Raw genomic sequence first — 24,115 nt, 5'->3', positions numbered from 1 at the left:
TTAACGAGTGTGCTAGCCTCATCTTGTATCACTCCATCAATTATTATAAAATGTCCTTCTTTATCTTTCTTTATGACCTTTGTTTTAGAGTCTTTTGTCTGAATTCAGTACTGCAACACCTGCTTTTAGGCTTTTCCATTTGTATGGAATACCCTTATCCATCCTTTCACTCTCAATCCATATGTTCCCTTCTCGCTGAAGTGGGTCCCTTGTATGCAGCATATTGAAGGTTCTTGCTTTATTATCCAGCCTGCAACTCAATGACATTGACTGGAGCATTTAGTCCATTAACATTTATAATAATCGATGATATGTTTGTGGTTATTGCCATTTTGACCTTACCTTTCCAGTTGATTTGTTGTTTCCTCTTTGTTCGTTTAATCTTCCTTTTCTGGTTTGGTCATTTTCCTTTGTATTACCATGAATTTTATTTAGTTTTAGTGACTCCCTGAATATGTTTTTGTCTTGTTTTTGCCCTTTTATACAGTCTATTAGACCATTACTATAACTGATTTTATTAAACTGATAGTAACATGATCTCAAAACCATCCTACCAAGAACAAAATACTTTAAAATGAAAGACCCCCAGAAAAATTCTCTATTTTCCTGCCTTCCTCTCCCACTCTCAATGATTTCTATGTCTTGTTTTAAAATTTTGTGTTTATTTTATTAGTAGCTTATGAGTTATCTCTTTTCCAGCTGTGAGTTTCACATTTCTGTAGCATCCTGCTGCTTTTCTTTTTAGAGTAGAACTTTCAATATATCTTTTAGCATGGGTCTAGTGTTGCTAAACTCTTGTAGCTTTTTTTGTCTGTGAAATCTTTTATGTCTTCTTCTATCATAGAGTATAGCCTTGATGGTTAAAGTATCCTAATGTATATAATTGTTTTCATTCAGGACTTTGAATTTATCTTGCCACTCCCTTCTGTTCTGTAGTGTTTGTTTTGTGAAATCAGCTGTGAGCCTTATGGGGATTTCCTTGTAACTCTCTGTTTGAGATTCACTTGCTGCCTTTAGAATCATTTATTTATCCTTGAATCTGGCCATCTTTATCATATGTCTTGCTGTGGGTTTGAGTTCTTCCTGTCTGGGACACTCTGAGCTTCCTGTACGTGGATATCTGATTCCTTCTTTAAGTTTGGGAAGTTCTCATTCATGATTTTTTCAAACACCTTTGCAATCTACTTTCATCTTCCCTCCTCTTCTGGGACTTCTACCACGCCAAGTTTGGCATGCTTTCTATTATCCCATAGGTCTCTTGTGCTTTTTTAATTTGATTCTTGTTGTTTCAAATGTAGCTGTTCTGATTGGGTGCTTTCTATTTTCCTGTCTTCTAGATCACTAATTCATTCCTCTGCATTATCTAGTCAGCTTTGCAACACCTTTAGATCATTCCTCATCTCAGTCAACGGGTTTTCCTATTCTACTCGGCTCTTCTTTATAGCTTCCATTTCATTTTTAACATATTTTACATCTCTAAACACTATCTTTTATTTCCTCCAGTAATTTGATCACTCCTCTTTTGAAATCTTGATCTAGTATGATATTGATGTCTATTTCACTGATCACACTTTCAGGGGATTTCTCTTGTTCTTTTAATTGGGAATGGTTTGTCTGCTTCTATATCTTGCTCCTACCTCTCTGACACTGTGGTTTATGGAGTATATGTTAACTACTGTGGTCCTAAAGGAGTTTATCTACCTAATGCCTATGTAGTAATACAACTAAGAAAGAGAAAAGAGAGAGAGAGAGGCAAAGAATTTTAAAGAAGTGGTAATAAATGTTTGAAAACTTGTATAATACATAATAGAAGAACAAGCTGAAACAGAGTTTTGAAAAATGATAATAATAATAAAATTAATTTTATAAATTTAACTGGGATTTAAAAGGGGGGTATATACAAGTGCCCAAGAAATAATAATTAATAGGATAATAGAAAATGGAATAGGTAAAAACAGATTAAAACAAGGGGGTGGTCAGAGTGTCCTGGATACTGTGTACTGTTAATGTGAACTCTTTCTGTATTCATCCTGGTTTGGAAGCTCAGCTTGCTTTTTCCAGAAGCCCTCCATTGGAGCCCACATCTGTGCAGCTCCCAGGGTCTGTCAGCAAGCAGAACACTCCTACTCCCAACACTGGTTCCGGAGCAGCTCTCTTTACTCTGGGCTGTCTTGTCACTGCCCTGACTGATACCTCAGTCACATGTTTCAGACTGACCAGGCAGTAGTGGGCATCAAGCCCTCTCCCAGCCACATGGTCAGGGGCTGCATTACAGCCCAAAATTTGGCGGGCCATCAGCCCCCTCAGGGTGCCGGTCTCTCCACAGCTATGTGCCCTGTCACTGGTCTGGGTCAAAACCCAGCTCCTTGTTTGCATTGTCAGAGCAAGTTCTCTGAGGGAATAGGACAGTAATATCTTATATGTCTCAGACTAGACAAGTCCCCATTAGGCGCTTAAGGCTGCTAAGTCCTTAGGAGTGAATGGAGGTTTTGCTCTCGCTGCTGCCAGGGTGCAAAGCACCAGAGGCTATGGTGGCTGTGTCTGAACCCCAGGTCTCTTGTCCTAGATACTTTTGTGGATTTTCAGAGATTCGGAATGCACCTTTCCCCTCACAGGGCTAGTCTGCCTTGTTGTTTATTGGAGGGCCCAGGTTGTTTTCCCTTTGCAACCACAGCAATGGCACACACCCCCTCCATTCCCCTGGGCTGCCTCAGTGCAACCATCATCATCTTCCACCCAGGTCGGGCAGCATGGCCCTGCCCCCAGCTGCCAGGTTGCCTCTTGGACTTGGTGTCATAGGGATCCTCTGTGCCTGTTTAACTTAGTACTGTCAGTCAACTTATAACATATAGAGGTTCAATTCTTGGAGGCTCCTCCTCCATCCTGCCGACCTCTCAGTTGGAGAGGGGAAACTCAGTGAATGAGCACCAGTCCTTCTTTGCTGCTCCCTCACTATGGGACCTGTCCCAATCTGTTTTGCCTTTTCTTCTTTCTTTCTTCATTGTCTTCTTCCAGATTTTTTGCATCTTTTCCTTTTGGGACCTGTCCCAATCTGTTTTGCCTTTTCTTCTTAATTCATTTTTTTTACCAGATTTTTTGCATCTTTATCTTTGAAGAGGACAATGTTCTATCATAGTTCTGCAGGTTCTCTGGTTAGTTGAGTAGGTCTGTGGATGTGAGTCTTGATGAATTTGTGGGAAAGGGTGAGCTACGAGCATCATTCTTCTCAACCATCTTCGCATCCCCCACAAAAAGTCTCACTTTATGGTGGAAGTTAAACACAATCAGTAAATAGATGGAAAAGATGTTTCATGGAAATGACAAGAAAGTGCAGTTTGCAGTGCTCAACTCATACAAAATACGTTTTAAAATAAGGGCCCCAGTGAAAGTGAAATATGAGATTATATATAAAAAGAGATCAATATAAAAATACAGTATTACACTCATTAAATTATATATGGACCCAACACCGTAGATCCTAAGAATAAAAAGAAATATTAGACATGAAGGAATTAATTTATTATAAAACAATAATAGTAGATGTGTTGAACAACTCACTATTCTGATGGCCATATCATCACAAAAGAATATCTGTAAGGAAACAGAGGTATTAATGGCATATTAGATCATTTGAACCTAACTCAGGTATTGGACATTGCATCAGAAAAGGAGAACACATAAACTTCTCAAGTGTGCTCAGGATGTTATCTAAGGAATTAACCAAATATTATGTCATAAATTGAGCCTCAGGAACTTTAAGCAAATACAGATTACAGCAAATATTTCTCCATACATAAAATTATGGAAATATGCATCAACTCTAGAAAGAAGAACAAGATAAGCACAAATATGAGATTAAACCTCATCCTTTAAAAAATAAAATAAAACAAGGTCAATGATGAAAACAAAGAGGTAATAAAATCATACCTGAAGACAAATTACAATGAAAACACAGATTTATCAAATTTATGGGATGCAGCAAAGCAAATCTAAGAAGGAAGTTTAGAAAAATTGAGGGCTTCTACAAGGAAAAAGAAAAACCTCACACAAAGGAAAATGTTAACCAGCCAAAATAAATAGATATAAGAATAAACAAAACACAAAGACAGTAGAGTGAGTAAAGTTTAATGATTAGGTTGAAAATAAATAAAATAAAAATTAAAAATTTAATAAAAATTCATAAAATCAACAGTTTTTTTCTTAAAAATATTAACAAATTGATAAGCATTTAGCCAGGATTATAAAGAAATACAGAGTCAACCCAAACAAAATAAGAAATGAAATGTTAGAAATAATTTCTGATAGTACAGAAATGCAAACAAAGATTATGAAATCACTCTGAGCAGTTACGTGACAACTAACTGGACGACCTTAAAGAAATGGACAAATTTCTTTAAAAGTACAGCCTGTCAACACTGAATAAAACGAAAACTGAAAACTTGAAAAGAGCAATCAGCATAATTTAAATAAAATCTATAGTTTTAAAAACATCCTTTGAACAAAATGCCTGGATGTCTTCACTAAAACCTCTTTCCTCTAAACTATTTCAAAAAATGTATTAGGAAGGAAAATTCCCAAATTTATTCTATGAGGCCACTAATAACATGATAACAAAACCAGTCAAAGACACTACCAAAAAAAAGAAATGAAAATGTAAAGCCAATATCCTTGATGAATATACATTAAAAAATTCTCAACAAAACATCAACAAATTAATCCAGCAATACATAGAATTTATTATACACGATGATTAGTTGGACTCCGTCCAGAGTCACAGGGATGTTTCAACATACACAAGTACAACAGCATGACACATATTTTATAAAGGAAGTACAAAATTCACAGGACCATGTCAATACACACAGAAAAAGCATTAGACAAAATTCAACATACATTCATAATCAGAACTCTCATGAAAGAGAGTATAATGGGAACATCTCTCAACATACTATAGGTCACTTCTCACAATTTATAATACTTAGGGGAAAAGCTGAAAGCCTTCTGGGTAAATTCGGGAATAAGACAAGGATTCCTACTCTCAGCACTTCTGTTCCATAGTAAAAGAAGAAAGGAAAAGGAAAGAAAAAGAAGAAAAAGAAATGCAAAATGGAAAGAAAGAGCAAAGTTGGCACCAGTACTGATGACATAACAATTTACATTGAGTCCTAAGTTCTCCACACAGACTAATATCAACAATAAGTTATTTCAACAAGGGAGCAGGGTACAATATTAATGTAAAGTTGTCTCTGCATTTCTACACGTTAATCATGAGATACCCTAAAATGGACGTTGAAAGCAATACTATTTAAAATCCCAGTCTCCCGAATATCTTGGAATAAATGTAAACACATATATGAAAGATCTAAACACTGAAAATTAAAAAACATTGACAAAGAAATTAAAAATGTTTCAATAAAATGGAATGATGTCTTGTGCTCTTGGATTGAAAGAGTTAATATTGTTAACATGGCCGAACTGCACAAAGAAACCTACAGATTTAGTGCAATTCCTGTTATGAAGCTGTAGTATTTCCCACAGAACCAGAAAATAAATAACTCTAAGTTTTACATGAAACCATTAAAAATTGTCAAAGTGATCTTGAGTAAAGACAACAAATCTGGAGGAATAAACCTCCCAGATTCCTTACTATAGTACAAAGCTACAGTAATAAAAGCTGCATGGCATTGGCACAGAGGTATAATCAATAAAATCAGATAGAGAGCCTAGAAATAATTCCACACACCTATGAGCACTGAATAAATGATAAATGAGGAAAGAGTACACAATGGAGAAAAGACAGTCTTGTCAATGGATGGTGTTTGGAAACCTGGACATCTACATGTAAAACAGTGAAATGAGAGCATTCCCTGACATCATATATAAAAATAAACTCCAAGTGTATTAAGGACCTAAATGTAAGACTTGATACTATAAAACTTCTAGAAGGGGATATAGGTGATACACTATAGGATATATATCACAGGAATATTTTCTTGTTTCAGTCTCCTAAGGCAAAAGAAATAAAAGCAAAAATAAGCAAGTGAGACCTAAATAAACTTGAAAACTCCTGCACAGATAAGGAAAATTTGAATGAAATGAAAACACTGCCTGTGTAATTGGAGAACATATTTGCAAATAATGCAAGTGACCAGGGGATAATAGATGCAAGTTAATAGATGTAACATGGATTTAGGTTACACAACTTAATGTGAAAAACAAAAACCCAATCAAAAAAAGAGCAGAGTACCTGAGTTAATATTTTTCCAAAGCAAACCTACAGATAAGTAACATGCTAGTGATAAAAATGCTCAACATTACTAATTATTAGTTAATAGCAGTTCAAAACCACAATGAGGTATCACTTCACATTGGTCAAATGGCTATTATCAAAAAGTCGTAAAATAGAAACTGTTGGAGATGACTTTGAAGAAACAAATCACTTGTATACACTTGGTAGGAATGTAAATTTGTACAACTTTTTTTTAAAACAATATTCAGATTTTTTTAACACCTAAAACAGAACTACCATATGAAACACTAACACCTCTCCTTGGAAATATCTGGAGAAGAAACCCTAAATGAGTAAAACCAATGTTCACAACTGTACTGTTTATAATATGCAAGACAGGGAAGCAATCCAAGTGTCCACAGTAGACTATGGACTTAAGAAGATATGATGATTCTGGAAATATGCAATGGAATATTACTCAGCCATGAAAAAGTATAACACATGGCTATTTCAGCATCATGATTGGACCTAGTAAATATTGTGCTTAGTGAAGTAACTTAGACAAAGACAAAATTATATAATATGATATATATGTGGAATCTAAAGAATAACAAATATATGTGTACATCTATATATAGATATCTGTTGATAGATGACAGATAAGTAGATACATAGAAGGATAGATACATAGACACATGATAGATAGACATATAGCTAGACAGTTAGATTGATAGATAGATAGATAGATAGATAGAGACATCGTAGAGAGATAGAGAGATTAGATAGACAAGACTGAAAGATATGGGAAATAATTTATATTTACCAAAGGGGAAGGGAAAGACAATTTAATGGTAGGACACTGAGAGATAAAAAGTAGTATACAAAAAGGAGATAAGCATCAAGGATAATCTGTATAGATCAGGGAATTACAAGCAATAACTTAAAATAATTGTATGTTACAATTATTGTAATAATTTATAATGCAATCTAATCTAAAAAGTGGTTGGAGTCACTATACTGTACATCAGAAACTACACAATATAGTACATCTACTGTTCTTCAATTAAAAATAAAACATCTCATGTATAATTTAGTCCTTTTTCTGCTGATAGCATCTTCCTTTAATATTGTTTCAATTTTAGTCTTTACCTTTTATGAATACTGACTCAAATTATTTCTATTTCTGTTTTGAACATGTTACCAGATTGATGTACCTATATTTATTGCAAGTGAATTACTATTTTTCTCTCTTTAAATCATATAAAATAGAAGCATTTAAAAACATACCTAAGGAAACAGTTGAAACATTCTCATGGTCTTTGCTTAGTATTTTGTTCAATATTTTGCGTATATTTGCCATTTTATTTTTCTTAGAATAGCTCTTTCCTGAACCTCTTGTAAGGTGTCTAGGTTTTGTTTTTTACATCTCATTCAGGTTTCTTTGTCTGGTAAAGTCTTTATTTTCACTTTACAAATAAGTGATAACTGTGCAAGTTAGAGTATTTTTGGGTGGGAGATTTCTTATTTCAGTAGTTTGAAAATGTCTTTATAATTACCCTCGGCGTATGTTTTCTGCTCAGCAATCTGCTGATAGCCTGATGGGGGTTTCTATGTAGATTAACATAACTTTTCTTGGCTGCTTTTAAAATTTTACTCTGTCATTGACTTGCCAATTTGCATATGACCGTATCTTGAAGAAGGTCCCATTGTCTTAAAGTTATTGGTGTTTTGTTGGCTCACGGACTTGTATATCAGTTCCTTACCCAGGTTAAGGAAGTTATCAACTATATCAACTTTAAATAAACCATCAACTGCCTTCTAACTTTCTTCTCCCTCCAGGATTTCACTCTAATATGCACTTCCTGAAGAAGTCTGATGGCTATTGTAGAATATCCTCACTTTTTAATATCTTGAATCTCTGCCCTCTCCTATCATTTCTTGTTTTGTATTGGTGAGTTTGCTAATCTCTCTTCCACAAGAGAGTCTTCATCCAATACTTTCTGTTGCATTCTTCATATCACTTATTAAGTTCATGTGGTCCTCCAATAATGTTTGGTTGTTTCATAGTTTCAGTCTCTTAGGTAATGTATACATTATCAACATTTATTTTATTCCTGAGCTCACTAAACTGCTTTCTGAGTTTTGTTTTTTGTATTGAGTTTTTGTATGGCATCTCTTTGGATTCTCTATTAGTTATACGGCAATATTCCATGACTTTAAATTTGTTTGCTGCAGTGTTGATGTTTGTGTGCGTGTGTGTGTGTGTGTGTGTATGCATTTGCCTGTGCATGTGTGTCTTTGTCTGTGTCAGTGTCTGTGTGTGTGTATCTGTGGGTGTGCGTGCCCTATAATGTTACTGTGATTGGTCATGGTCCTGGTAAATTATTGCTCTGATGACACTAAAAAACAGATTGGGATTTGGAGTCCTTGCTTTTGTTTTCTGGTAGTTTGCAATATTGCACAATTTTTGGTTTTGCTTAACTGAGCTACCTCTGAAAATATTTCAAAATGGCACATTCTAGTCGCTACTGTCTGGATAAAAGATTGTTTACATTGTCACTTCTTAGACTTCTCTGGTAGTTAATGCCACCGTTGTCACTTGGCCGGTGAACCCTTCCTTTTATCTGATATCCCTTAAGACACAGTGCACACATTGAGGAAAGGTGTAAAGACAGATGGGTAGTTGAACTCAGGCAACTGCCTTTGCGATGTCCAATGTTGTAAGGTACATTGTCTCCACCACTGTGAATGGGAAGTAGAGAGAGTGTCATGAATTTCTGAGTGTCAAAAGGTTGGAAATTCTGTCTCCATTTTGGCTCCCTCCAAGTTACCTGTGACCATGACTACTGGTGCAGTTGGAGGCTGATGCTGTGTGAACCAATGAGACCCTGATTCTACTGAGAACTCTGAAACTCTGGGCTCAGAAACCCTAGTAAGTGGACTATGGTCACAGGCACCAACTCTGCTCTTCCCTCAGTTCAGCCAACTTTATGTGTTTTAGCCCACCAAACTTCAGCTGTACACATGTGTTCTGGAGTATTGTTTTGTGTTGTAGTTATTTGTCTTGAGATGTGATCGTTTCACTGACTGTAGATTTAAGGGGAGAGACAGAAATAGTTGAAACTTATGACACTCTTCTCAAAGAATATACTTTTACATTTAAAATCTTAAATTCTAATAAGGACATTATAAGAAGAGCAAAGAAAGTGAACTAATCACCTCCCTTAATATCAGAGTACTACAAAATACTTTGTTTTTCCTGGGTTTTTTCTTCAATATTTTCCCACATGCATGCACATTTTAGTATAATATATGCCTATAATCTCTTTAAAATCAGTTAAATTATTAAAATGTTTCTCTGTGCTGTAGATATAGCCCTGTTGGTTCTCTAACTTATTATTAGTAGCTTGCATATTTCTGTATTCCCCATCCTTCTTCCCTGTCCCCAGTGGAAACCACTACTTGGTACACTACACATATATATATGATTCTGTTTCTGTTTTTTTATGATAATTTCTCTTATACATTTAGTTTCCTCATGAAAGTGGTAACATAGAGTGTTTTTCTCTGTATGACTTATTTTGCTATATGCAACACTATCTGGGTCCAGTCACATTGTTCCAAATGGCAGAATTTTATTTTTTGATATGACAATGACTAAGTTTTTATTATGTTATCTATATCTCACATCTATCTCTGTCAATCATCTGTTGATGGGCAGTTGATTTGTGCTTCTATCCTTGGCTATTATAAATAAAGATGTTAAGAACATTGGGGGTAATATATCCTTTAAATTTAATGTTTTCATTTTTATCAGATTTATAACAAAAACTGGAATTGTGGCTACATATAATGTTCCTATTTCTAGTTTCCTTAGCACTGTCCACAGTTTTTTAATAGTGGATGCATCAATTTATATTTCCACCAACAGTGTACCTGGGTTCCCTTTTATTGACATTCATATTAATGTTTGTCATTTGAAGACTTTTTTTAATAGCCATTTTGGTTGCTGTGAGATTACAATTCATTCTGGTATTGATTTATGGTTTCTTAATTAATAGCAACATTATGTTTCTTTTTATGTACATGAAAATCAGCCACATGTCTGTTTTTGAAAAGTTTCCATGAAGATCCTTCAACTGTTTTTAAGTTGTGGTCTTTTTTTTTAAATAATGAGTTTAATATGCTATATATACATAATGGATATTAACACCTTGTTGGTTTCATAGTATGAAACTTCCTTCTATTCTGTGTATTGTCGTAAGTCCTGCTGAAGGTTTCCTTTGCTCTGCAAATGGTTTTGCATTTCACAATTATACAAGAAGTGGAATCACTGTATCCCATATTACATCTATTTTTTCCTCAGTATAATTAAAAAGTTATTGTTAGTTTTCCTTTTTTTGTTACTTAGTAGATAGATCAAAAATACATATTGCAAAGATTTATCACAAAGGCACTTCTGCTCCTGTTTTTTTCAGAGATTGTACAGTTTCAAGTTTTACATTTAGAAAATTAATCCATTTCTATTTTATTTTGTATTCTATGGAAAGAAGGGCTCTTCCATTTACCTTTTACATGTAATTTCCAGTTTTCCCAAAACTACTTGTTGAAGAGACTGCCTTTTTTCCATTGTATACTCTTGCCTCCTTCATTGTAGACTAATTGACCATATGTGTGTGTGTTTATTTTAGGGCTCTTTATTTTGTTCCATTGATCTTTGTGACTCTATTAGTGACATATTTTGATGTTTTGATTACTGTAGCTTTGTAGTATGTTCTAAAGTCAGGGAGGATAATACTCACAGCTTTGTTCATTTTTCAAGGATAATTTTTGAAAATTTGTGCCTTTCAGAATTTAGTGTAAATTTTATTATTTTTCTCCTTGTTTTGTGAAGAAACATATGGATTCTGTGAGAATAGCAATTTACTAAAAAGAAAAACATGAGAAAAATTGTAAAGTGTGGAGGATAAATCATACAACATTAAACAAGCAATGGATTGCTGCATAAATAAAAAAATACAAAAAGAAATATAACAACAAAAACAAAGACCTTGAGATATAGCAACAGCAGTATTAATAGGGATGCTTATAGGAAAACAATCCCACTTATACAAATAAGAAATATCTATCTCTTATAACATAATCTTACAAAGAAAAGATATAGCAAAATAATAAACAAACTTGTTAGTAGAAAGAAAGAAAGCTGATAGTTTGGAACATAAATACATAAAATAAAGATTAAAAGTAGAAATATCTAAAGAAACTACATAATGGCCTTTGAAAGATAAATAAAACTGATAAACTTTAATGAGACTCATGAGCAAAAAAGAGAATGCAGGTTAAAAAGCTGCAAAATATATGAGAAGTTACAGCTTATGTCAACGGAAAAGAAAGCATCATAAGATGATACAACAAATTATATGCCAATTAAAATGGAATCCCTAGAAGAAATGGACAATTTCCTAGAAAGATCTAATCTCCAAAATGGAATGAGAAATAGAAAATATTAACTGATTATCACTAATGAAATTGAATAAGTAATTAAACAAAATCTCCCAAGAAACAAAATTCCAGGACTTGACAGTTTCACAGGTGACTTCTGCCAAACATATACAGAAGAGTTATCACCTATACTTCTCAGAGAATTCAAAAAATTTGCAAAGGAAAGAAGGTTTCCTACCCCACCTTTCTGTATCACACTATTACTAAAACAGGAACAAATATCTCATAAAATTACAGTTTAAATACTACTGATAAGCATACATGAAAAAACATCAATAAATATTAGCAAAGCAAACAAAACATTAAAAGAATTATATAGTATGATTAAGTCCCTTTTATCCCACTGATGCAAAAGTGATTCATCACCCAGAAATTATTCAATATGATAAACCAAACTAACAAATTGAAAAATAAAAATTATATGGTAACCTCAAAAGTCTCATAAAATGTTTTGACAAATTCAGTATCTATTTATGATTATATTTCTCCTCAAAATGGGTATGAGGAAACATACCTCAACACATTTAAGGTCGCATATGACAAGAACTCAGCTAACATGACACTCACTGATTAAAAGCTGAAAGCATCTACTGTAAGAGCAGGAAGAAGACAAGAATGTTCACACTTGCCACTGTTATTCAGTATAGTATTGGAAATTCTAGCCATAGCTATCCAAAATAAAAGTGAATAAAATATAGGTATTTCTGAAAAGGAGTATAAGAATCTTTTTGCAGATGAAATACTTAAACAGAAACCGTAAAAAAGACACCACAATGCCATGAGTGCTTTTCAATGCATTTGGTAAAATTTCAGAATGTAAAATTAACATACAGAAATCTTGCATTTCTACACACTAACAACAAGTTAACAGATACAGAAAGCGAGGGAACTGTCTCATTTACAGTTGCATTACAAAAAAAATCAAGAAATGTATACAAAAAAGGAGGTAAAAAACCTGTAGTCAAAAAACTATAATATATTTATAACAGAAATTGAAGATAATGAAAACAGATGAAAGGATATACAGTGTTCATTGATTAGGAGAAAAATATTGTTTAAATGACAATACTAGCCAAGAAACTACACAAATTAAATTCAGTGCTTTTCAAAATAAAAATGGCATTTTCAGACACTTTTAAAAAATAATTATTACATTTACATGTAAACACAAAAGAGTTGAAATCACAAAAAAAACAAAAGTAAAGATAACAAACAAACTAAAAACACAAACAACTTTGACAAAGAACAAACAGGATGTAACACTTTCCCTGATTTTTAACTGTAATACAAAGATACAGTAATGAATATGGTAGTGGCATAAAACAAACAGAATAATGGAACACAACAGAATGCCTAAAAATGAAATCAGACAGTTATGGTCATTTAGCCCATTACAAAAAAATGAATATACAGTGGGGGAAAGGTAATCAAAAGACACATGAAAATGGTCAACATGACTAATCATGAGAAAAAAGCAAGACCATAACTCAATGAGATATTATGTCACTCCTGTCAGAATGCCTATGATCAAAAATGAAACAAATATAAATATTATTGAGGATGTAAGAAAAAGCACCCTGCTGCACTGCTTGAGTGAATGTAAATTTGTGCTGCTTCTGTGGAAAAGAGTATGGAGTTTTATCTAAAAATTAAAAATGAACCAACATTTCCATAACTAAATACTTATCCCAAGAAAACATAAACACAAATTTGAAAAGATAAATTCACCCCTATATTCACTGTGGCATTATTTAAAATAGCCAGGCTATAGAAGCAAATTAATTGCTTTTCAATAGATGATGGATAAAGAAATGTGTGTTTATATTATATATATCTACCCATCTATTAACTACAGATTTATCTATATTTATATATATATATACACACTAAACATATATATATATATATATATATGCACACACACACATAAAAATCCAATGGGTTATCACTCAGCTATAAAAAGAATAAGTTCTTGTCATTTGCAAAAAATGGGTAGAACAAGAGGGTAATATGTTAGGTGAAAAATGTCAGACAGAGAATGACAAATTTAGAATAGTTTTACTCATATTTGGAATTTAAAGAAATGAACATAACAAAACAGAAAAGAAGTTATATATATAGAAAATAAAACGTTGCTCACATGAAGGAGGGAAATGTGGTGAAGAAAAACAAATAGTTGAGGAAAATTAAGAGAGAAAATTATCCAGTTGCAAATTAAAAGATCAGGGACAAGAAATTTACTATGTGGGGAATAGTCAATAACTATGAATTATCTTTAAATAGCAACTATCAAAACTATATTTATTGTTGTGATCAGTTTGACATGTATTAAAAATAGCAAACATTATGTTATGTAAGAGAAACTAACACAGAGTTATAGATTAAAGTGCACTTCAAAAACAAACAAACACACTTATAGAAAAAATAATTTGATTTGTACATAACAGAGGCAGTGGTTGGGAAAGGAGAATTTGATTAATGCACTCAAAAGCTACAAACCTCCAGCAGTAAAATAAACCTGTTCTAGGGATGCCCTGTAAAAACATGAAAATTACAATTATTACTGCTTTATGTTCTATATGAATGTTGTTAAGGAGATAGACCATAAGATTTCTCATCACAACCAAAAGACAAATTGTATTTCTTTAAAATTGTATCTAAATTAGATAATGAATTCTCCCTAAACTTGCTATGATATTTATTTCTTAATACTTATAAATCAAATCCCTATCCTGTGCACCTAAACTCACACAATCTTTTATGCCAATTATATGTCAATAAAAGCGTTAGTAAAAATGGAAATTTAATGATCATGGTTTTCCATGTCATTTTTCATGATTCGTTTTGCAGCAAGTAAACTTGAGTCAAGATATACTTATCATAGGTAAATATACTAATAAATAAATTATTCAAATAAATTATACATAAAGATACTAATAAAATTAGGGTCTTACCATGCTTTAAGTTTTCTTCATCTTAGCCCACTGCTTCTGTAGGCATCAAAATTTCACTCTGTGTATTCATCTGAGATTAGGGAATGGATACAAATTTAAAACTGGCTGCTCTTGTTGTGAGTGATAAAGTTCAATGTCTGTGACCAATGGTCTCAACTCCCCGACAGCATCTGTAGGAAATGAACATGCTAGGTTGCAAAAAATCTCAGCATGGTTAAATCTCATAACTCCTACAATTCTTAACTGTTTTGCAATGGGAATGCAATACTGACAAAGTCTTGATTTTCAATAACAATGTGGTGTTTTCTCATGGTTGCATTAGGGTATGTGAGGATAATCCCTCAGATACACAACAAATATTCTTGCTCAAGTGCTGGGCAAAGAAGTGCAAATTTCTGCATTATTAGGACTGAGGACTGCTCTCAAAATGATGACTATGCTCACTCTATTCCAGGTAATACAAAGAAAAAAGTTTATTGCAATTTCAAGGTGAACGGGAATAAGTCAGTGTTCCAGTCCCTATAAACTAGTCAACGGGTGTTCAAAGCCAAAGTAAGTTGTGTCAACAATGAGAATTAAAAGAAAAAAACTTAGACATAAGTTTAAATTAAAAAGAAGACACAGTCCAGTGCTGGGCTCTGGGGACTGCAGAATGTATATGCCTCAGTCCAATTCAAGGATTCAGTGGCTTGGCCCTACCATCAGCTCTGGATTCAATGAACAGGTAACAATTAGTATACAGGGAAAAATATAATCTACCTCTCCCTAATCTGAAGACAATCTGGTGACTCAATGAAACTCTTAATTCACAGACATTCTGACAGGTGCAGAGGAAAAATTCACTGATGACTCAAATAAGACAAACGTAGTTACTGCTTAACAATCCATCTTCACACACACACACACACAGTGGTAGAGAGATTTGTAGTATTTAGTGGGAAGAATTCAGTGGGCAGAGCTCAGAGTATAATTTTCAAAGCATCAGCCAACTTTTGTACTTTTGCCAATAGTCTAGCTTTACCCAGGTAGAAAACTACAGATGGACAAACAAATAATATTCTTCCTTAGAATTTCTAATTTTGAAAGTAAACTGTAGCTTTTGACTTATCAGTATAGAACCTTGTTAAGATGATCAAGGTAAGACCCACTGTGTGATAAGAGAGCTGGAAACAAGCTGCTGAACCAGCCCATCTGAACCCCAGACTGCTAATGTAAGCAACAACATAGCCACCATCAGATTTGAGCTGACAAACTTAAAAACTTGATGTTTCTGTTGTAGGAAACACTACTGCTGTCCAGACACAATTCTCCTGCTGCAAGTGGGCTCTTTTATTCTCTTGGTGAAGGTCATATTTATGGGATGTTGTTAGAGGTTACACTGGTCAATTTGCCCATTCTCCAGATTATCAAAGGCTTTCTTCACAAATGGAGACAAATTTTCAGGACTCAATGTTGCCATTACGGTCTTATCAGATGACACTAGCTGTATCATTGTGAGTAGAAGCCTTAGGGTCCCTGAAATTGCCTACTATTTTCCCAGCATTTCAGGGTATTTCACATTCTGAATATGCTTCACCTTTTATTTTAAATTAATGGGAAACCATCAAAGACTTCCATGAATATTTTATATTTCCTAATATCTGTATAAATTTGGTATTCTTGCAGTTGGACAAATTTTTAATTCCACCACCCTCACCTCCTACTAGTCCACATATTTTAGATTGCAATTTGGTTACTGAATACGAGAACCCCAACCAAGGGGATAGTACCACTTAGATACTTCCTTTGTGAAGGTTAGAAGGGGCACAAGTTATGTAGGGTGTATAAACCTACATTAAATGTTTGCAATGTCACTGTCTCTTCTGGAAAAAGCTCTCATTCTAAGATGTAAATTAATCATAAGTCAGTATACTTATTGGTATGGGGAAGAGAATCAGCTGTTTTGTGTTGGGTGGGTGATGAAGACACAGGAAAAACTCCAGCAAATGAGAACGGATTGCTTTATGCCTCTGGAGACATGAATTAAGAAGTAAATATTACTTTGTCTCCTGTACCTACCTCCACTTACTGTCTTGAGTGACTAGTCCTTGGGATATGAAAGATCTAGTTTGTGGTGAAGAGTAAAGACCATAATGAAATAGTTTGAAAACTATGAGAGTTTTGTTGTTTCAATAAAGTAGATTTTGCTTAAAGTCAACATGTGTTTTTATTCACTTAATACAAAAATGCATCCTGTGACATGTGCTGTGCATACTGTACTGGTATCCAAGTTAGACAAGGAAAGGGGGATAGACAGAAAACATCAGGAGGAGGTGGTTTCTGTGCTGAGACTGGGAAAGTCTAAGTAGATGAAAGGAGGACACCCAAAGTCCAAGGATGAGCTGGAGTATATGTGGTGAGGTTGAAGCTAACATAGTTGACAATCGTTTGCCTGGATATATTTCCACATACAGTGAAACATAAAGATATACCAAGGTAGTGAGATGCCAGATTTATAAAGAAATGACTAAACCAAGATGATTCATGGGCTTAGATTTGGAAAGGCTTTAAGTGCCACCCTGAGGATGTAAGCTTGTCTTTGGCTTGAACATAAAAGCAACATAAAGTATTGACTTGAAAATATAATGTAGACTCTTGAGGGCAGGAAATGAAAGCACCAATTTTAATGCTTTGAAAACAGCACAAAGAAGACCATAGATAAAATTACTTCTTAAATTCTACCACATGCTGGATGTGCCATCTGAGACTACATCATGTGACCTTCATGATTCCAGGAATGACATAATAGAGACCATGACTCCTGGGCCGGTTCCTGCATTTATCTCCTGTTCCAGCTTATCCTAACAACACTTTTCATACTTTTCAGGGTGAACAAGAAACTACTTAGTGCTTTTCCCCCTCTCCATGTTTTAGTCTTTTTCCAAATTCTTCCATTTTCTCTTCCTCCTTACAAGACAGTATTTAAATTTACTCCCATATTGTTCCATCAAATGATCATATCAAGTATCTCATTTTAACTGTAAATGTTAACTTTGTCTCCCATTTAACACTTAACCTAATTTAAAAAAATATAAGGTAAATACAGCTACACATCTATGTTTCTTGTTCAAATAAGAAAATTGCAGATATTTGTCAACATTTGCCAACATCAATTTTAATCTTTGTAATCCTGCATAAACTGGTAGTCCTCTGGTAGATCCCTTGTAATTAGGATGACTTTCATAAAGTGAAGTTGGCTGATGAGTTGGCCTTGTAAGAGAGGTAGCTGATGTATCAGCTGTCACCCCCACTGGAAACCGTGCGTTGCTCCCTGGTTGAAGTTTAGAAGAACGACCTTCTTTGGCAGATATGTTGTGATATCCATTTGGAAAAACAGAAGTCTCCACCATCAGTCCAAAATAATTACTCTGCATGGGAGACAAGATGCTGTACTGAGATGTAGAATTTGTAGTTTTAATGAGTTCATAATATGGTCATTTGCTTCAGTGTATCTGCTTTGAGTGTGCCTGTGGGCAAGGTTCAACTGATTTAAAATAGCATGCTGATCCACTGCAATTTGTTCTGGTGGTCTAACTGACCTTGATGATTGAGCAGAAAAATCACCGCTGATCGGGGTATTTTTATCACCATTTATTTGTCTAGTAGGGGGCTTTCTAATTAGAGGCATATTTAATTTTGCAACAGGTAAAAATGCACTTTCTCCACTAGTGTCAGTCACAAAAGCAGAATTATGTTTATCCACATTACCCCCTGCTATAAAGTGCTTCTTGTTGAAATCTTCAGCCAATGAAGATAACAGAGAGGCATTTTTAATCCCAACTCTTCTTCTTATTCTGATTAAAAGCTGGGGAAAGACTCGTTTAAAATTTGAATTATGGTAGAACTGCTGCTACAAAAATAGAGAAAAATTTTAGTAATATTTTAAACCAAAATACAAGACTACAATAAGCCTAACGTATAAAACATCAGATTTCACGTTTACAATTGAAAGAAAATATCATCAAAATATGAACATTGCTGACTATTTTTTAAATTTCCTTATTTGTAAAATACACTTTTAAGTAGTATAGTCATCAAATTAAAGAAGTTACCATTTGCAGTAAAGGTGAATGCCACTTTTCATAAGCAGCTTTAAATACCTTTATATATATTTCTGATAAGATTCATAATTGCAAGCAAAGTTTCTCTGAATCTTGAATACTTATGGCACTGTCTCCAATTTTAGAAAAAAATAAAGAATTTAAGACTTGGTAATTTTATTCAATTTTCAAAATCTAGCTTTAAATATATATTACCATTGATTGATGTACAACATAAACTTTCATATATGTTACCAAGTGGTTACTAAAATTTCTGAATACCTTGCTTAAAACAGAGACTTCTTTTTCTTCTGCCAGAAAGTCAGCTAGACAAGCAGATCTTTGAAATTCTGCCGCAATTTACTAAACCCATAAAGGTTAAGCTGTCTAACTAAACTTTTCATACTTCCAGTTTCAAATATTCTGAAAGAGGCCTTTCTTTCCAAAACTACCTTCTTAAAGATATCTTCATCAATCACGATGGAAGGTCCATTATCATCCCACCAGATGGATTTATATTGGTTACTCCTAGCCATTTTCCAGAGATTTCTTGGAAATGTCAGAGAACGAAAATAATTATCTTCATCTGGTTCAGAGACACAATGTGTGTAACATGGTCTTTTTATCAAAGATTCTTCAGACAAACTCTGGAAAGCATTTTCTTCAATCACAGACCTCAAGTCCAAGTCCTCAGAGAATGTTTGATCACACAATAGATATCTACCAGAGTTACCTGAAACAGTTGGTCCATCTTTATGAGACACATCTTGAAATTCTGAAGAAACATGTGTCATCTCAAATAACTTTTTCTACAGTTACTTTTCTAATCTGCATGATTTTGAGCACTGCAACTTCAAATGCTGCTTTGGCAGGAATGCACAGATAAACTGCTAGGCCATCACAATGGTTCTCAACCTGAGTAGCTGTGGCATCATAAAACGACTGGTCTCCTAGCAACCCAAGTGTAACATTCCGCCTGTGTTTACTTCTCATTCATCCAGTTAAAATGAAACATAAATGTTGCTTATTTTTATAGTGTGATGTGGAAATATTTTCCCCACAAAATCTTTTTAAATAATTTAATTTTGGGGTCTATGAAATAAAACCAATCTCCATACTTTTGTACACAAATTTATACTTGATTTGTGAACATGGAATCAATAATGCAAAAAAAAAATAAAATAATTTTAAAGTTTTGGAATTTAAAGTGAAATTTGTGTAAAACCTCTACAGAAAAAGTATAACAATTTCATGATCATTTTATACTCTAGATTTCTTTTTCATGGGTTAATTGATCATAGGTGTGAGGGATTATATCTGGGTGCTCTATTCTCTTCTATTGATTTGTGTCTGTTTCTGAGCCAGTATCATGTTGTTTTATTTACTAAAGCTTTGTAGGAGTGTTTAACATCAGAGAACTTTACACCATTACATTTAATACTCTTTTTCAAGATTATTTTGGCAACTCATGATATTTGTGGTTACATATAAATTTTGATATTATTTGTTCTATATAATGGAAAAATCTCATAGGTATTTTGACATGAATCACACTAAACATAGATTCCATTGGGTTGAAAGGTTGTTTCAACCACATAGTTTCACATCATTAACATAAGAGTTCTTTTCATTTCTTTGGATCAGTTTTAATTTCCTTCACCAATATTTTCAGTTTTTTAACGTATATGCTTTCAACTTATTTGTTAACTTCATTTCTAGGTGTTCTTTACATATATATATATATATATATATATATATATATATATATATAGTTATATACATAATAAATGTAAACTCGTTTCCTACACAAATACAGCCGGCAGAAGGCAGTGGCAAGACATATTGAAATTCCTGAATGAAAGAAAGCTGTAATCAAAGATACTATATCAAGCAAGTCTATCTTTGAAAATATAAGGAGAGGTAAATAACTTCCACACAAGCAAATACTTAAAGAATTTGGCAAGAGAAAATGAAATAATGAAAGATCTACTCTAAATACAAAAGAAGCAGGATTCTATAGAAAAGAGAAGGGCATAATTATAAAGGCAATATCTACAATGACTTACAACAGAATAAATATGATATTGTAAAAGAGAACATCAAAATTTTTAAGGGTCACAGAATGAAACAGGACAATACAGAGTATTTTCTTCTTGTTTCTCTTCTCTGTAGGATGGGTAAGAGTTTGTATTATTATCAGTTAAAATAAATAGATACATTATGGGTCAATATAAATACACAACAAGGTAAACATAAGTCAAAATCTTACAATGAAATCGCAAAGCCATAAAGAAACCAAGATAATAAAAGAAAACTATCAAGCCACAAAAAGAAAAAGAAATGAACAAAAAGGAAATACCACATCAACTGGAAAATGAAGTTCCAAATGGAAATAAACACCAGTCTATCAATAATTCTCACAAATGATAATGGACTTAGTGCTTCAATTAAAAGATATATATTGTCAGATGGGATAATATAACAAGACCCTACATAATGAAGCATACAAGAGACCCAATTTAGTAAGTGGAAAACACAATTGAAAGTGAGAAGATGGAAGAATATATTGCATGCAAATACACATGACCAGAAAGCAGGACTAGCAGTACTGACTTCACACAAATAGACTTTACAAGAAAGGTCATAGAGAAAGATAAACAAGGACATGATATGATGATTAAAGGAGCAATACAAAATGAGGGTTTTATACCCATTAATACTTATGCACTCAATATAGCAGCACCTAAATACATAAAGCAAATACTAATAGATACAAAGAGAGAAATCGCTGGGAACAAAATCACAATAGGATACTATAACACCCTATTACCATCACTGGACTGCTCTTTCACACAGAAAATTAATAAGGGAACAAAGATACTAAAACATGATAAAATAATTGGAGATGGTTGATACTTCCAAAAGAGTACTTCTCCCAAAAACAGAATATACATTCTTTTCCAATACACATGGAACATTTTCAAGGAAAGATTATAAACTCAGGCACAGAAGAAGCCTCAACAATTTAAGAAGATAAATATTATTTCAAGCATCTTTTCTAAGTATAATACCATGAAACTAGAAATAAATCATAGAAAAACAGGGAGAAGAAATGACAGCATCCAGATTAAAAAACATGGTACTATAACAAAGGAGGGAGTTGATGAATTAAAAGAAGAAATTAAAAAATATCTTAAGAAATATGACAAAACACTTCAAAAAGTCTATGGAATACAGTGAAAGCAGGTTTAAGAGGGAAGTTCATAGTGACAAAGCCCTCCACAAAGGAGAAGTACAATTTCAAATAAATAATCTGAAGTTCTATGTAAACTAATCATGAAGAGTAGAGCAAACAAAACCAAAAGTCAACAGAAAGGGGGAAAAAGTAAAGATCAAGGAGGAAAGAATTGAAATAGGGTTTAAAAAATAGAAAAAAATTAATCAAATTCTTTTTTGAAACTTTAAACAAAATTGACAAATCTCTGGGCAGGATCACCAACAAGAAAAGAAAGAGAACCCAAATAATATAAGAAATGAAAATGGAGAAAATACAAAGAGCACAACAAATTCACAAAATATCATAAGGAAATATCAAGAGCAACTGTACGGAAACAAACTGGATAACCAGGAAGTAATTGAGAAGTTTTTGGAAACATTCAGCCCACCAATATTGCATCAAGAAGAAACTAACCATTTGAACAGACAGATCAACAGAAATGGAATACCATTATCAATACAATAAAAAATCTCTGCAAACAAAATTCAGACCCAAATACCTTCACTGGGGAATTTGACCAAACATACAAAGAAAAATCCATACCGGTCCTCCTAAAACACTTCCAAAAGATTAATATGGAGAGAGTACTCCCAAACTCACACCAAAAGGCCAACATCAACCTGATACCAAAACCAGGCAAAGACTATACCCCAAAAAGAAAACTATAGGCCAATATCATTGATAAACATTGATGTAAATGTCCTCAAGAATTAATTAACAAACAGAATCAAGCATCATGTAAAAAAAAGATCATGCACCATGGTCAAGTTAGGTTCATCCCAGGAACACAAGGATGGTTGAACTTATGCAAATCAATCAATTGTGATACACCATATCAACAAAAGAGAAGACAAAAACGATATGATCATCTCAGTAGATGCAGAAAAAGCATTTGATAAAATTTAACATCTATTTGCCATAAAAGCTCTTATCACAGTGGGCATAGAGGGACCATATCTCAACATAATGAAAGCTATTTATGACAAGTATATAGCCAGCAAAATACTCAATGGTGAAAAACTGGAACCCTTCCCCCAAAAACCTGAGACAAGGCTAGGATGCCCATTCTCACAATTTCAATTCAATATAGTCTTGGAATTCCTAGCCACAATGATCAGGCAAGGAAAATAAAACTTTTCAGACTGGGAAAGAAGAGGTAAAATTGTCATGTTATGCAGACATGACACTGTTTATAGAAAACTGTAAAAGCTTCACAAAAAATTACTTAGGCTAAAAAAGGAACTGGGCTAGGTAGTCAGATTAATCTACAAAAACCAATTACATTTCTTTACATTATCATTGAATCATCAGGAAAACAAATTATGGAAACAACCACTTTAATAACTGCACCCAAAACTATAAAATGCTTAAGAATAACTCTGACCAAGGTGGCAAATGACTTATACATGGAGAAAAAGGAAATATTGATTGAGGAAATCAAGAAAGATTTTAAGAATTGAAAACATACCCAATGGTCTCGTAATGGAAGCAATAATATTGTTAAAATGGCCATAATGCCCAAGGTAATTCACAAACTAACTGAATTCCTATCAAATTATGCAAAACATTTATTTTTAGGACTGAAACAAATGATCATAAGATTTACACAGAATCAGAAAAGATCCATAATTTCCATAACAATATTGAAGACAAAGAGGCTGGAGCAATAACCCGCCTGGTCTCCATACACTATTGCAGAGCTACAATAGTTAAAACGACATGATATTGGTACAGAAACAGGCATATGGATCAATAGAAGAGAATAGAGAGCCTAGGAATAAATCTACAGGCCTATGTTCAATTAATATTTGACAGAGTAGCCAAGAATATGACAGAGAAAAGGCCATCTCCTCACCAACTGGTGTTGGGAAAACTGGAGAGCAACATCAGAGCAATGGAGTTAGAACAATCCTTCAATCCAGACACAAGAATAAGCTCAAAATGGCTTGAAGACTGAAATGTAAGGCAAGACACAATTTATCTCTTAGAAGAAAATATTGACAAAACACTCTGAGATAAATCTCAGCAATGATCTCCTAGAACAGCCTATCCAGTTAATGGGTGTAAGAGCAAA

At 33.6% G+C, this 24,115-nt stretch overlaps 2 long non-coding RNA genes across 2 annotated transcripts; both read right to left on the bottom strand.

Moving 5' to 3' along the window:
* Window positions 1-3,497: 3,497 nt before the first annotated feature.
* LOC140693719 (uncharacterized) lies at window positions 3,498-19,674 on the bottom strand. The gene is made up of 3 exons (XR_012069418.1): window positions 19,498-19,674; window positions 14,686-14,855; window positions 3,498-3,591 (listed from the first exon to the last, which is right to left on the bottom strand). It is a non-coding gene; the product is annotated as an uncharacterized lncRNA (long non-coding RNA).
* LOC140693721 (uncharacterized) lies at window positions 17,967-19,306 on the bottom strand. Its single transcript, XR_012069420.1, has 3 exons — window positions 19,047-19,306; window positions 18,433-18,574; window positions 17,967-18,092 (listed from the first exon to the last, which is right to left on the bottom strand). It is a non-coding gene; the product is annotated as an uncharacterized lncRNA (long non-coding RNA).
* Window positions 19,675-24,115: the final 4,441 nt, after the last annotated feature.

This window comes from Vicugna pacos, unplaced genomic scaffold (assembly GCF_048564905.1).
Source record: "Vicugna pacos unplaced genomic scaffold, VicPac4 scaffold_20, whole genome shotgun sequence".
In the NCBI taxonomy this organism is placed as follows: domain Eukaryota; kingdom Metazoa; phylum Chordata; class Mammalia; order Artiodactyla; family Camelidae; genus Vicugna; species Vicugna pacos.
Note: the sequence above shows the minus strand (reverse complement) of the source record. Positions and strands in the feature narration are given on the sequence as shown.